Below are 14757 nucleotides of genomic sequence, written 5' to 3' on the forward strand. Positions count from 1 at the left end.
TTACTGAGGTATAACATATATACATGTACATATAGAAATATGTATAAACGTGTCAATCATAAATAACACAAATATTTTTATTAAGTATACACTCAGGTAACCTCCATCCAGGTAAAGATGTAGAAAAATTTCAGCCCTCCATAAGGTACAACTCTTGCTGCATTTTAAAATAATATATTTAAATTGTAATTAAAATAAATGAAATGGGGAATTCCCTGGAGATCCAGTAGTTAAAATTCCCCAACTTTCACTGCAGGGGGCATGGGTTTGATCCCTGGTTGGGGAACCAAGATTCTGCAAGCTGTGTGGTGTGGCCAAAATAAATAAATAAATAAAATTTCAAAATAAAAAAAAGAAACATTTAAGTATTTGACATAACAGTAGTGAGTAAAGTTTTTAAAATAAATGTGATCATACATTACAGAAAACTTGAAAAATAAGAAGAATCACTATCCATTGTTTTACCACCTTAATAAAACTACTTTAATTTTTGGTAATTTCATTCGAGTTTTTTCACATATTTTTAAAAAATTGTGAGCAGAGTGTTATAAAACTTCAAATCATGCTTTTTTTTTTTCCCTGCAAAAAGCTTTATTGTTTCCATTTGATCGAAGACATGGGAGAGGGCTCCAGGGTGCTTAAAAAGCTGCCTAGTGCCTTCAGGAAGGCGCTTCAGGCAGAAACCCTGACACCAGTAGGCTCCTCAGAGGCCGCTGGGCTCCGGAGGCTGCTCGTCCTGCTTGAGGGTGAGCCTTTCCAAGATACCCGCGCAGCCCAGGCTGGGGACCAGCCAGCCTCAGGAGGTTAGTCAGGTGGTCGCCCATCTTCTGGATGAGTTTCACCTGCTCTTCAAGGAAGGGGCTCTCCAAGAAGCCACAGAGGTGGGGGTCTGCGTGGGCAGAACCCAGGGCATGCAGATCCAGAAGGGCCTGGTTCAGGTTCTTCTCCCTGAGAATGGCAACTCCCAGAGCGTCCTGGGTTTTACCCCCACTCATCTTCATGCGGCTTCTACACATCCTGGCAGAGGGCACAGCCGCCATGCTGGTTTTGCATTTTCAAGAGTTGCTCTGGCCCTCGTGCTTCTCCTTGGCCAATTTGCAGAAAAAGTGGCCCATGCCCTCCAAAGCCACATCGTCGTCGTGGTTGAAATAGAAGCCCAGAGAGAGGTAGGTGTCTGAGGCCCGCGGATGCGTGTTGACCATGCCGTGGACCACAGACTCCACCTCCATGGAATAATGTTGACGAACCTGGGAGCTTGCGGTTAATCGTTAGTAAGGCATTAGGCCCAAAAAAGGTGTTGGCTCGTCCCGGTGGCCGGGGATAGCTGAGTGGCTGATTCCAAAGGTTGCGGCTGGAAAAAAGATTGGAGAGTGGTCCGAGGCTGGAACAAGGGCTGTCCCTGGATCTGTTCTGTCCAAACTCTTTTGAGGCAGGAGACAGATCCACAGGACCCCTGAGCGCGCTGCTCAGATCCTGCTTTGTTTACCTAACATTATGTTATATTCATTTTCCATGCTGTTTCATGATTTCTTGTGTTTATAATTATTTGATGCTGCATAATATCGTATTGACAAACATACTGTAATTTTCTTAACTATTCCCCAACTGTTAGAAATGAAGTTTGGTCCAGTATTTTGCTCTTTCCTGTGAGGAATATTTTTGTGCACAGGGATTTTTCAGTTTGGTAATAGGTTTTCAAATATCCATTTTAATACAACAAAGAAAATCTACATTTTTCTTGTAGTGCTTCTGCCAGGAGGTTAACTTTACTTGACTTTCTTTTCAACAAATACAGAATCATAGTGTACAATTCTGAAAGGAAACTTAGAAGTAATTTGGTTCTGCCTAATGTCTGTAAAATTTCCAAGAGACAGTCACCCACCTTTAGTCTGATCACTTCCACTGGTTTTAGCATTGCTGTTGCACTATTATTATGGACACAGAAAACTGATATGTGACTTTTCTGAGCCAGCCTCTTGGGCTTCCTGGTATGAAGTCATTGCTGCTACCCCACCCCCACTCCTATAACTTCTATCCACTGATTTTAGTTATTTATTTGCCAGTCTTCCTCTCTGTGCTGCTGTCTTTTGTCTCTCTCTCCAGTTCCTCCCCACCCTTCACTCTGCTTTCTGACCCAGGAGGCTGACCTGAATGCCCTGAATCAGCTCTTGGCCGATGGGGCCCCCAGCAAGGATAGAGCATTCACGGTATTTACTTTGCCGGTTGCCTCCCTCCCGGATCGCTTAAAGCGGGTTGTGTCCCTCCATCAAAGATCACAGATCCTCTCAAGGTGACCTTCTCCACAAAACGTTTTTGAGTTCCTCTTACTGGGTTTTGTGAACCATTCTCTCACGGTCCTTTCAGGCCCCAGGATCCTCAGCCTTCCTCGACACTTTCCTCTGTGCTTCCCACACTTTTGTAAAGAGTCCCTTTAATCAGCCTATTTGGACTGTCTTAATTTGAGTGAGCCATCTGTTTCTTGTTTCCTGCTGGGATGTGTCTGACTCACTCTACATACACTCTTAATAGATGCAACCAGACTGTCACAAAACTGGGGTTATAACAATTTGCTCTGTTGATACTGCTGGCTGAACCGTCCAGAAATGCCGGCATGGCTGACCCGCTCCCCTCTCGTATTCAGCACCACATTGCTCAGTTACTGCACAATTCCCCATCAGAAATTGAAAGAAACTTCACTAATGAACTTAGATGGGAACATGCATCCTCTGTGGCTTATGAACTAGAAGAGTTTGTTTTGCTTTTTTTTTAAAGTTCAGATGTTTATCTCAGGAAAATTCTCATGTTAGTTGAGTATCTGTGCCAGAGCTATTGTAATAATAGCATGAATAGATGGTGTAAGGGCTAGATGTATATTTTTCCTTGGTGACTGTTCAATGCATAGCAGGCTGTGGATGAAATAATAGCTCTGGTAATCACAACTTGAAGAAAAGAGTTCACCTCTCTGAGTGCTCAAGTTATCCCATATCTGTAACACAAGCTCCTGCAGAAACTGAAGTAATTCTTCCAAGCTTTGGAGAGCATTATTTGGCAAGTTACTTTCTGGGTGTTCTCACGCTAAGTTTTTATTATATAAGAAAAATGTGTTTTAAATTTGAGATACTAAAGGGATTAAGGCATAATAGAACTGCTAGGTTAACTATTTCCTTTTAGGAGGAATGCTTCAAGCTGGATAAAAGGAGACATGTGAAGATGTCCCAAGTGTTAATCCATTATATCGTTTTCTTGATATGTTTCTCCTTCTGATTACCAGTTGGACTTGTTTTGCTCTTACAGAAGAGGGGATGTGGATCAGTAAGTGAAGTGCGAAGAGCTGAATCAAGGCCAAGGAAAACGTAGGTTTCCTCACTCCATGTTAGGCAATCTTCTCACTCCTCACTTTCCTTCCTTGATCTCATCCATTTCCATGTTTCCAAGTACTGCTTGTCACATGTGGCTCCCAAATTCACATCTCTGGCACAGACCTATCTGAGTTCCAGACCCACAAATACAACTGACTTCTTGATATCGCCAAGTGGAGATGCCTCAAAATACCTCAAATGCATGACCTTCTTTCCCAAGCCCAGGTTTGCTTCTCTTCCTGTTTTCTCTACGTCAGAGGATGAGACCATCATCCATCCAGTTACACAAGCCAGACCCCTATGGATCACACTTGACACATGACTCTCCTCATCTTCTCATCACTCCTTATCCACTTTCTCTCCAAAATGTATCTCAGACACATCCACTCTGTCCTTCTCCAGGCCCGTCTCCCTAGTCTGGCTACCATCACCTCTTGCTCTTGCCCAGACAACAGCATTTCCTCCTAACTGGTTTCTCGGGATCGACTCTTCCCATCTTTTCAACTAGTTCTCATGCTATAGTTCAAGTGATTGTTTTGAAATACAAATATGTTCATGTTAATACACACACTCACACACACACACACAGCTTTCCTCCTTCAATAACACTTTAGTGACTTCTTTTTTCTCTTGTTAAAAATTTTAACAAGGCCTATGCATCAGTGCATGTTCTGCTCCTATCCTACTTCTCCAAACTAATCTTATTTCTGATCTACCACTTATTAACTCTATAACCTTGGATTGGTTACTTCTCTGTGCCACAGTTTTTTCATCTGTGAAATGGGATTAATAGTAGTATCTTCCACTTAGGACTGTTGTGAGGACCAATGTAAATTGCTTAGATCTTACTCCACAAATCTTAGCTCTCATTAGGACATCTTAGCTCTCTTCAATCTCTCTGATATTTTTTCTCAAAGGTGCCATACTTCCTTCCATCATAGGACCTCTGCATGGCCTGCAAGTCCTAAAACATCTACTATCTGGCCCTATATCTGGCCCTTCAGTACACAGAAGTTTACTGACACCTGACCTGGACAATTGATGTACTTCTCTTATTGCTATTAAATGGACAGATAACTATTAGAAAATACATATATTTTAGCATGGGAGAGGGAAAAAAATCAATAGGTAAGAAATTTGGGGGTGTATTTAAGGCCATATTAGAAAAGTACATATATTGATTATTCCCTCTGCATAAAAATAAATTTGATGTTCAAATTTTAATAATCATCAGCATACGTATAATATGTGGGTGGATGAGAAGATAGGTTCCTTGGAGAGGTTGCAGTTAGGAAAAAAGACCTTTATTTCTTTAACGCTAAGACTAAGGACGGAAACCTTAGAGTCAAATTCAACTTACTCCTTCCTTCTTTGTGTCTCCCCTACCCACACTGCCTTCAGCTGCCTGGGGATGGCCAGGCACCCAGCTGCTACTTTGCCCACCAGGCTAAAGTAAGCAGGGACTCAATGTGAGAAGGAGGGTTAACGAGTGTAAGGGAGCAAGCAGACGGACTTCTGACTAACTCTTGGCGGCATCAGCAAGAGAGTGCTGAATTGCAGATGGATTGCCTCAGCCCTGAATAGAAAGGCATGTGTGATAATAGAGCCAAGGAAAATGTCAAAGACAAAAAAAACTTTTTTTATAGCTAAACAACAGAGAAATAACGGATCGCCTTTTCTGTGTCTCTAGAGTTGGCTGTTGTGATTAAAGTTGCCCTTGAAAAAAGAAAGCAATTAACTTAGGAGTTTGCAGGAAATAAAGAATTTCAAGAGGAAGGAAAACTGAGTGTGCAGGAAGACCAATCAATAAGGGGCGTAGCTGTGAGAATTTTCACATTTTGGACCGTGTCATTTTTGTTTAAGTGAGAAGCTCCTTTACTCACTGTTAGTAGCAGTAATTCCCTAGACCCTAAAAGAGAACAGTCCTCCTTTCCCTTTGCACCACGCGTTCTATTGGATCTGTTGTCAGCCATGGGGTGGGGATGGGGTGCAGGTTCTCATCTAGGCACTGGGCATCCTCAGTAGCAAAGCAGACAGAAATCCTGCCTTTGTGGAGCATGCAGTTGGGCAGGAGAAGAGGACACCATAAACCCAGAAAATCTTTATATTCTGTAATATTTAGAGGCAGAGAGATGCAATGTAAAAAATAAAGCAGGGAGGGAGTAGTGGTGAAAGGCTGGGTCTAGCCTTGAAAAGTGTGGTCAGGAGAGGCCACTGTGAGAAGGTGACACGTGAGCAAAGACTCGAAGGAGGTAAGACTTGAGCTGCGTGCGTGTCAAGGACGAGGACTCCAGGCAGAGGGACCGGGGATACAAAGGTTCTGAGATGATGTGTGCTTGGCATTGCAAGGGGACTGTAAGGAGTCCCAGTGGTTTCAGGGAAGCAAGTAAGGAAACATTTAGGAATGGTGTTGGAGAGTTGAGGGGCTGGTGGCTGGATTGTAGAGCCTTGTAAGTTTTGGCTTTTACTTTGGGTGAAATGCGTAATATTCTCTTCTTTAACGTGGAGATCTGAGATCTAAGATCTGAAATCTACTCCTGAGTCTCCATACTTTCTGCCACCCTATTTTGTCCCTAATCATCCCCACCCCCTCCAGAATATCACTGTAACACCAGGACCAAGATCAGGGTTGAGAGAAGCACTTGACTCCCATGTAAAATTTAAGGGGGCACCAAAACTCTTAGTAGTCACTGATTTTTCTTCTGCCTCAGTCTCTGATATGGCACGATGCACCACTCTTATTGATCCTATTTTAATGTAAATTTTGTTATTTTGTTCATCATGGGTTTTTGGCTTTATTTTTTATTTTTAAAAATACTGCATTAGGGACTTCCCTGGTGGAGCAGTGGTTAAGAATCCGCCTGCCAATGCAGGGGACACGAGTTCGATCCCTGGTCTGGGAAGATCCCACATGCCACAGAGCAACCAAGCCTGTGTGCCACAACTACTGAGCCTGCATGCCACAACTATTGAAGCCTGCAAACACCTAGAGCCCGTGCTCCACAAGAGAAGCTGCCGAGCTGAGAAGCCCGCAACCTCAGTGAAGAGTAGCCCCTGCTCAATGCAACTAGAGAAAGCCTGCATGCAGCAACAAAGACCCAACACAGCCAATAAAAATAAAGAAATAAATTTATTTAAAAAATACTGCATTAAAATATTATTTGTTTGGCTGAGTGTTTTTGGCACCCCTTCCCCTTAAATGTTGTGCCCAAAGCAAGTGCCTCCCTCACCTCATCCTAGCCCTCACCCTGATGCTCTCTCTTCTCCCTGTTTCCCCAGCGTCAGTCTAAACCAGGGGTTCGCAAACAGCATCTGCAATGGCCGGACGGTAAATATCGCAGCTTTTGCAAGCCATACAGTCTCTGTCACAGTCTGCCACTGGAACACAAAAGCAGCCATAGACAATAAGAAACGAGGGAGAGTGATGATGTTCTAATAAAACTTTATTAATAGACACTGAAGTTTGAATTTCATATGTTTCTTTTTTGTTTTATCTAATATGTTTTATTTAATCTAGAAGCTTGATCAGATTTAAGTTAAAGTTATAATTATTATTTTTCTTATTTTTAATTTTTATTTTTTTAAAATTTTTATTGAAATATAGTTGATTTCATTTCATATAATTTTCATATGTCACAAAATATTATTCTTCCTTAGATTTCCCCCCCAATCATTTAAAAATGTAAAAATTATTCTCAGCTCATAGGCCATACAAAAACAGGGGGCAGAGCAGGTTGGGAAGCCTTGAACTGAAGGGTCAAATCCCTGAGGATGCCCTTTTATTTTATTTTTATTTTTAAAAATAAATTTATTTATTTATTGGCTGCTTTGGGTCTCCGTTGCTGCGCAAGGCTTTCTCTGGTTGCAGTGAGTGGGGGCTACTCTTTGTTGTGGTGCGCGGGCTTCTCATTGTGGTGGCTTCTCTTGTTGTGGAGCACGGGCTCTAGGTGCACGGGCTTCAGCAGTTGCAGCGCATGGGCTTAGTTGCTCTGTGGCATCTTCCTAGACCAGGGATTGAACCCGTGTCCCCTGCATTGGCAGGCCAATTCTTAACCACTGTGCCACCAGGGAAGTCCAGGAGGCTCTTTTAAAAGTACTGTTTTCTCAGAACTTCCCTGGTGGTCCAGTGGTTAAGACTCCATGCTTCCAATGTAGGGAGTGCAAGTTCCATCCCTGGTAGGGGAACTAAGATCCCACATGCAGCTTGGCCAAAAAAATAAATAAAACAAAAAGTAAAAGTACTGTTTTCTCACCTCTTGTGGTTGCTCAAACACCTCCAGTTTACTACATCTGTTTCTTTTTCCATCTAGAATCGGCCCTCCGTTCTCTCTCCAACATCTCTACCAGGTCATTCTTCCTTCCTGACTCCACCAGCCAGGTGTGGCCTCCTCTTTTCCTCTGAATTCCTACCACAAGTATCAGTAATACCCCTTTTAATTCTTAATTCTAGCTTCTCTTTGTTTTTCTATTTTATATGTGTACATCTTCTGTTCCAAATGAGATTCCTTATCCTCTGTAAATCCTTCAGAGTGCTTAGTCCAGAGCTGAGAACATGATGGAAGCTTGATGCTTGGGAACTATCTCTATCCAGTATGAGTATATCTTCTCTTAAAATCAACCTCCAAATAGTCAAACAGGACTGATGACATTATTAGGACGCGCCCTCTGAATCTGAGGGAGGTAATCGTTTTGATGGGACGTACAGATTATCTATGCTCTCTTGCCTCCTTTACCCTGTGATTAGCGACTTTTTTGTGCCATGTGATTGCTGAGATTGTTATCCCATTGCCTTTGGATGCACTTCCGTCATACCCCCTACTTTTTCCTGATTCACCAATTTACTAAAAGAAACCTGCGGGTTAAACGGAGACATGTTTGACTGCTTCCAGTTAATAGAAGGGGAAAATGGAATAGTTATTGATTAAACATCTACTTAGGTAGCAAGCAGACTGCTAGGGATTTTACATAAGGTTCTCCCTGATTTTTAGATGAGGAGACTGAGGTTCAGAAAAGTTCACTAATTCATCTGAGCCTAAGTAGTGGAAATGAAATGAAACATGAAGGAGGTCACTACAAAGGAATTTATAGAAATCTAACCTCACTGATAAGACTGAAGCATCAGCTCTCTTTCTGTACTTGCCCTATCTCCGTATGTCACCTTCCCACCATAACTCCTCCCAACTTGTCTAATATTCATGCTTCATCGATGAGATACTGTGTAAAGCTCATAGCAGAGTCTGACACGTGACATTCACTCCAAAGGTGTTCTGTTTTCTTTCTCTTAAATCTCTTCTACTTCTATCTCCCACTTTAAAAGGCCACTTTAAAATTGAATGGCTATTTTATATCTATATGTACATTGTAATTCATATTATGATTTATCAAATTACATTAAGGTAGGAAGTCAGAAAGGTAAGTACTTAAATGTATGAGCTCCAGAGCATGTAACCTAGGACCCGGTATTTGTGGCTGGTGCATGGCAAATTCTTTTTTTTTTTTAATTATTTTATTTATTTATTTATTTTTGGCTGCTTTGGATCTTTGTTGCTGTGCATGGGCTTTCTCTAGTTGCAGTGAGTGGGGGCTACTCTTTGTTGCAGTGTGAGGGCTTCTCATTGCGGTGGCTTCTCTTATTGCAGAGCACAGGTTCTAGGTGTGGGGCCTTCAGTAGTTGTGGCCCTTGGGCTCAGTAGTTGTGGCTCACGGGCTCTAGAGCACAGGCTCAGTAGTCGTGGCACACGGGCTTAATTGCTCCACTGCATGTGGGATCTTCCTGGACCAGGCCTTGAACCTGTGTCCCCTGCATTGGCAGGTGGACTCTTAAACACTGCACCACCAGAGAAGTCCCATGGCAAATTCTTGTTGAGCTAAATTGGCATTTGAGAAATTTCTCTAGATTTAAATATAAAATAATCAGGTCTTACATTTGGCTGAAATATTGGTGCTCCTGTGTTCCATTCCTTTCGATGTTTCCCCTTTGTTTAATAGAATTCATTCTGAGAGCCTGGCCTCCCAAGCCTGCCGTGGCCTTCTGTCTTTCTACCTGGTTTCCTGTGTTTCCATATCCATTCCAGGCCTCAGGCAAATTGGCCTAGTCAGCCTCTTCAGACAGAAGGGTTTAAAGATCTTTGGCATTTTTGACTTTGAAACTTGAATATTATTTAGGAAACCACTCTACATATTTCACCTTACCTGTGTTTCTTTGTTCACGTCGTCTCCATTTCAGATTCCTTTGCATCTATTTCTTTAAGTTGAAATTCTCCACGTTCTTTTATTTTTAATAAATTTATTTATTTATTTATTTAATTTTTGGCTGTGTTGGGTCTTTGTTGCTGGGTGCGGGCTTCCTCTAGTTGCTGCTAGTGGGGGCTACTCTTCGTTGCGGTGCGCAGGCTTCTTATTGTGGTGGCTTCTCTTGCTGCAGAACACAGGCTCTAGGAACTCGGGCTTCCGTAATTGTGGCACAAGGGCTTCAGTAGCTGAGGCTTGCAGGCTCTAAAGCACAGGCACGAGGGCTTAGTTACTTCATGTCATGTAGGATCTTCCCAAACCAGGGATCTAACCCATGTCCCCCTACATTGACAGGCAGATTCTCAACCACTGTGCCACCAAGAAGGTCCCTCTCCACATTCTTTATGGTACTTTGCAGTAGCAACATCCTCCGTGAAACTTACCCTGACTTCCTTGACCAAAATGATCCTTTCCCTCTCTGAGTGCCTATAACCAGTTGTTTGCTTCCAACCATGATACTCTTCATATATACCCTTTACTATAGTTAGTAATGTACATGTCTCATCTGGTCTGTGAGATTTAATCATTGTGAGGCACAAATTCCATGAAGTTTTTCGAGTGGTGCCTTGCATACGTGAGGTATTCAGTAAATGGAAATTAAATGAATGAATGGAAATAAGCACAAAAACAATATGGGGATTCCCTTCCCCTTTTAGGACTTTAAACTAGTCTATCAACCACTTGTAACAAATACTTCCTTAATTAGATAGTGGGTTTTTTTTTGTTTTTTGGTGTTTTTTCATTCGATAGGAAACAATTTCTTTTTGATGGAGTATGAAATTTGGAAGGAAACATTTTAAAGTTCTACTTGGGAGTTGAGAAAATGAGAAAAAGTGCCAATGTGTTCATTACTAGAAGTGTTACAATAAGAAAGCAAAGTTATACCACTGTATTGTCAGCTCACCCACCACAAGAATATTTTAATTTATAGCACTACTTCTAAAAGAGAAGAAAGTCATGAGTAAATAATAACGAGGCCCCTGCTTCAAACCTGTGAGTCTTAGAAGAAATAATCCTCAGCTTATTATGTAGCAACTTAGGGAGATACAAACTTACTTCTGATGACAAGGGCATGGGGAAAAATATTTTAAGTAAATTGAGCTCTGATCACAAGGTGGGCAATAGTGGTTATATATCTCTTTTAAAAAAATGCATGCATTCTTTTTTTCTCTGTTTTATTGAAATATAGTTGACGTATAGCACCGTATACCTTTAAGGTGTGCAGCATAATGGTTTGATTTACATATGTCATGAATTGATCTTCACAAGTTTAGAGAACATCCATTATCTCATATAGATACAAATTTAAAAAATAGAAAAAAATTTTTAATTAAAAAAATTGTTTTTCTTGTGCTGAGAACTGTTAGGATTTACTCTTTCAAGAATTTTCGTATATAACCTACAGCAGTGTTATATTTATCATGTACGTGTTGTAAGTACATGCCTAGTACTTATTTATCTTATACCTAGAAATTTGTACCTTTTGACTGCCTTCATCCAATTCTCCTCACTCACTCCCTGTCTCTGATAGCTACAAATCTGATCTCTTTTACTATGAGATTGTTTGTTTGTTTGTTTTTGAAGTACAATTGACCTACACCACTGTTAGTTCCTATTATACAACATAGTGATTCGATGTCTCTATACATTTCAAACTGATTATCACAATAAGACTAGTTGCAGTATGCCACCATACAAATATATTACATAGTTATTAACTGCAGTCCCTTGCACATTTCATACCTGTGACTCATTTATTTTCCAACTGGAAGTTTGTGCCTCTTAATCTCCCTCACATATTTCTTCCCTCCTCCAACCACCTGCCCCTCTAGTAACCACCTGGTTGTTCTCTGTATCTATAACTCTATTTCTGCTTTGTTATGTTTGCTCATTTGTTTTGTTTTTTAGATTTCACATATAAGTGAAATCATACAGCATTTTTCTTTCTCTGTCTTTTTTCACATAGCATAGCATCCTCCAGGTCCATCCATCTTGTCACAAATGCAAGATTTCATTCTTTTTTATGGTTGAGTAATAGTCCACTGTATTCCAGTGTACCACATCTTCTTTATCTATTCATCTATTGATTGGCACTTTGGTTGATTCCATACCTTGGCTGTTATAAATAATGCTGCAGTGATTATAGGGGTGCATGTATCTTTTGGAATTAGTGCTTTTGTTTTATTTGGATAAATACCCAGGAGTGGATATGTTGGATCATATGGTAGTTCTATTTTTAATTTATTTTAATTAATTTTTTTTGGCCATGCCACGTGGCTTGTGGGGTCTTTGTTCCCCCACCAGGGATCAAACCCATGCCCCCTGCAGTGGAAGTGTGGTTTCCTAACCACTGGAATGCCAGGGAATTCCCTCTTTCTAATTTTTTGTTTTATCTCCATACTGGTTTCCATAGTGGCTGTACCAATTTACATTCCCACCAACAGTGCACAAGACATCTCTTTTCTCCACATTCTTGCCAATACTTGCCGTTTGTTGTCTTTTGGATAATAGCCATTCAGATAGGTGTGAGGTGATATCTTAGTGTGGTTCTGATTTGCATCCCCCTGATGATTAGTGATTTTGAGCATCTTTTTTTGTGTGTGTTAGCCATCTCTATGTCTTCCTTGGAAAAATATCTGTTTAGATCCTCTGTCCATTTTTTAATCAAGTTGTTTGTTTTTTTTGATATTACATTGTGTTTGTATATTTGAATATTATCAGATTTTCATTTGCAAATATATCAGGTATATCATTGGCAAATATCTTCTTCCATTCAGTAAGCTGTCTTTTTGTTTTGTTTATGGTTTCCTTTGCTGTGCAAAAACTTTAATTCAGTTAGGTCCCATTTGTTTATTTTTGCTTTTGTTTCATTTACCTTAGGAGATAGATCCAAAAAAATATTGCTACAATTTATGTCAAAGAGTGTTCTGCCTATGTTTTCTTCCAGGAGTTTAATGGTTTCTGGTCTTACATTTAGATCTTCAATCCATTTTGAGTTTATTTTTGTATATAGTGTTAAAAAGTGTTCTAATTTCATTCTTTTACATGCTGTCCAGTTTTCCCAGCACCATTTATGGAAGATACTGTCTTTTCCCCATTGTATATTCTTGCCTCCTTTGTCTTAGATTAATTGACTATAAGTGTGTGGGTTTATTTCTAAGCTCTATTCTGCTCCATTGATTTATCTGTCTGTTTTTGTCCCAGTACCATACTGTTTTGATTACTGTGGCTTTGTAGTATAGTCTGAAGTCAGGGAGCATGATCCCTCCAGCTTTGTTCTTCTTTCTCAAGATTGCTTTGGCTGTTTCAGGTCTTTTGTGTTTCCACATAAATTTTAGAATTACTTGTTCTAGTTCTGTGAAAAATGCCATAAATATTTTGACAGGGTTTGCATTTAATCTGTAGATTGCCTTGGGTAGTATACTAATTTTAACAATATTAACTCTTCCAATCCATGGACACAGTATAACTTCCCATTTGTTTGTGTTGTCTTCAATTTCTTTCATCAGTGTCTTGTAGTTTTCTGGGTACAGGTCTTTTACCTCCTTAGTTAGATTTATTCTTAGGTATTTTATTCTTTTGATGTGATGGTAAATAGGATTATTTTCTTAATTTCTCTTTCCGATAGTTCATTGTTAGTATAGAAATGCAACAGATTTATGTATATTAATTTTGTATCCTGCAACTTTACCAAATTCATTGATGAGCTTTAATAGTTTTTTGGTGGTGTCACTAGGATTTTCTATATAATCATATCATCTGCAAGCAGTGACAGTTTTACTTCTTCCTTTTCATTTTGGATTCCATTTATTTCTTTCTCTTCTCTGATTGCTGTGGCTAGGACTTCCAATACTATGTTGAATAAAAGTGATGAGATTGGGCATCCTTGTCTTGTTCCTGATATTAGAGGAAATGCTTTCAGCTTTTCACCATTAAGTATGTTGTTAACTGTGGGCTTATCATATATGGCCTTTGTTATGGTGAGGTGTGTTCCCTCTATATCCACCTTGTTGAGTTTTTGTTTTTGTTTTATCATAAATGGATGCTGAATTTTGTCATAAGCTTTTTCTGCTCTATGGAGATGATCATATGGTTTTTATTCTTCAGTTTGTTAATTTGGTGTATCACATTGATTGATTTGCAGGTATTGAACCATCCTTATATCCCTGGGATGAATCCCACTTGATCATGGTGTATAATCCTTTTATTTTTCTTTTTCTTTGGCCATGCTGCATGGCTTGTGGGATCTTAGTTCCCTGACTAGGGATTGAACCTGGGCCACAGCAGTGAAAATGCCAAGTCCTAAACTTTGGACTAGCAGGGAATTCCTATAATCCTTTTAATGTATTTTTCTTGTTGAGGATTTTTGCATTAGGTTCATCAGTCATGTTGGCCCGTAATTTTCTTTTTTTGTGGTATTTTTGTCTGGCTTTGGTATCAGGGTGCTGCTGGCCTCATAGAATGAGTTCAGAAGTATTCCTTGCTCTGTAATTTTTTGGAATAGTTTGAGAAGGGTAGGTGTTAACCCACCTCTAAATGTTTGGTAGAATTCAGCTGTGAGGCCCTCTGGTCCTTGACTTTTGTTTGTTCAAAGTTTTTAAATTAATTATTCAATTGCATTGCTGGTAATTGGTCTTTTTACACTTTCTATTTCTTCATGGTTCATTTTTAGGAGACTGTACATTTCTGGGAATTTGTCCATTTGTTCTAGGTTATCCATTTTATTGGCATGTAATTATTCATTACAATCTCTTATGATCCTTTGTATTTCTGCGATATTGGTTGTAACCGCCTTTTTCATTTGATTTTATTGAAATCTTTTTTTTTTTTTTTAAGGATTCTGGCTAAAGGTTTATCAATTTTTTTAAAATCTTTTAAAAGAACCAGTTCTAGTTTCATTGACCTTTTCTATTTTTTGAAGTCTATTTTATTTATTTCTGCTCTGATCTTTTTTAAAATATTTATTTATTTATTTGGCTGTGCTGGGTCTTAGCTGTGCTATACAGGATCTTCATTGTGGCATGTGGGATCTAGTTCCCTGACCAGGGATCGAACCTGGGCCCACTGCATTGGGAGCGTGAAGTCTTAACCACTGGACCACCAGGGA

The 14757-nt window shown here is 39.9% G+C and overlaps 1 non-coding gene and 1 pseudogene across 1 annotated transcript; both read right to left on the minus strand.

Moving 5' to 3' along the window:
- Positions 1 to 672: 672 nt before the first annotated feature.
- On the minus strand, positions 673 to 8232 carry LOC130848455 (ferritin light chain-like; annotated as a pseudogene).
- A 6452-nt stretch (positions 8233 to 14684) lies between these two features.
- On the minus strand, positions 14685 to 14757 carry TRNAW-CCA (transfer RNA tryptophan (anticodon CCA)). Its single transcript has one exon. It is a non-coding gene; the product is annotated as a tRNA-Trp (tRNA).

The sequence above is a fragment of the Hippopotamus amphibius genome, chromosome 3 (assembly GCF_030028045.1).
Source record: "Hippopotamus amphibius kiboko isolate mHipAmp2 chromosome 3, mHipAmp2.hap2, whole genome shotgun sequence".
NCBI lineage: Eukaryota > Metazoa > Chordata > Mammalia > Artiodactyla > Hippopotamidae > Hippopotamus > Hippopotamus amphibius.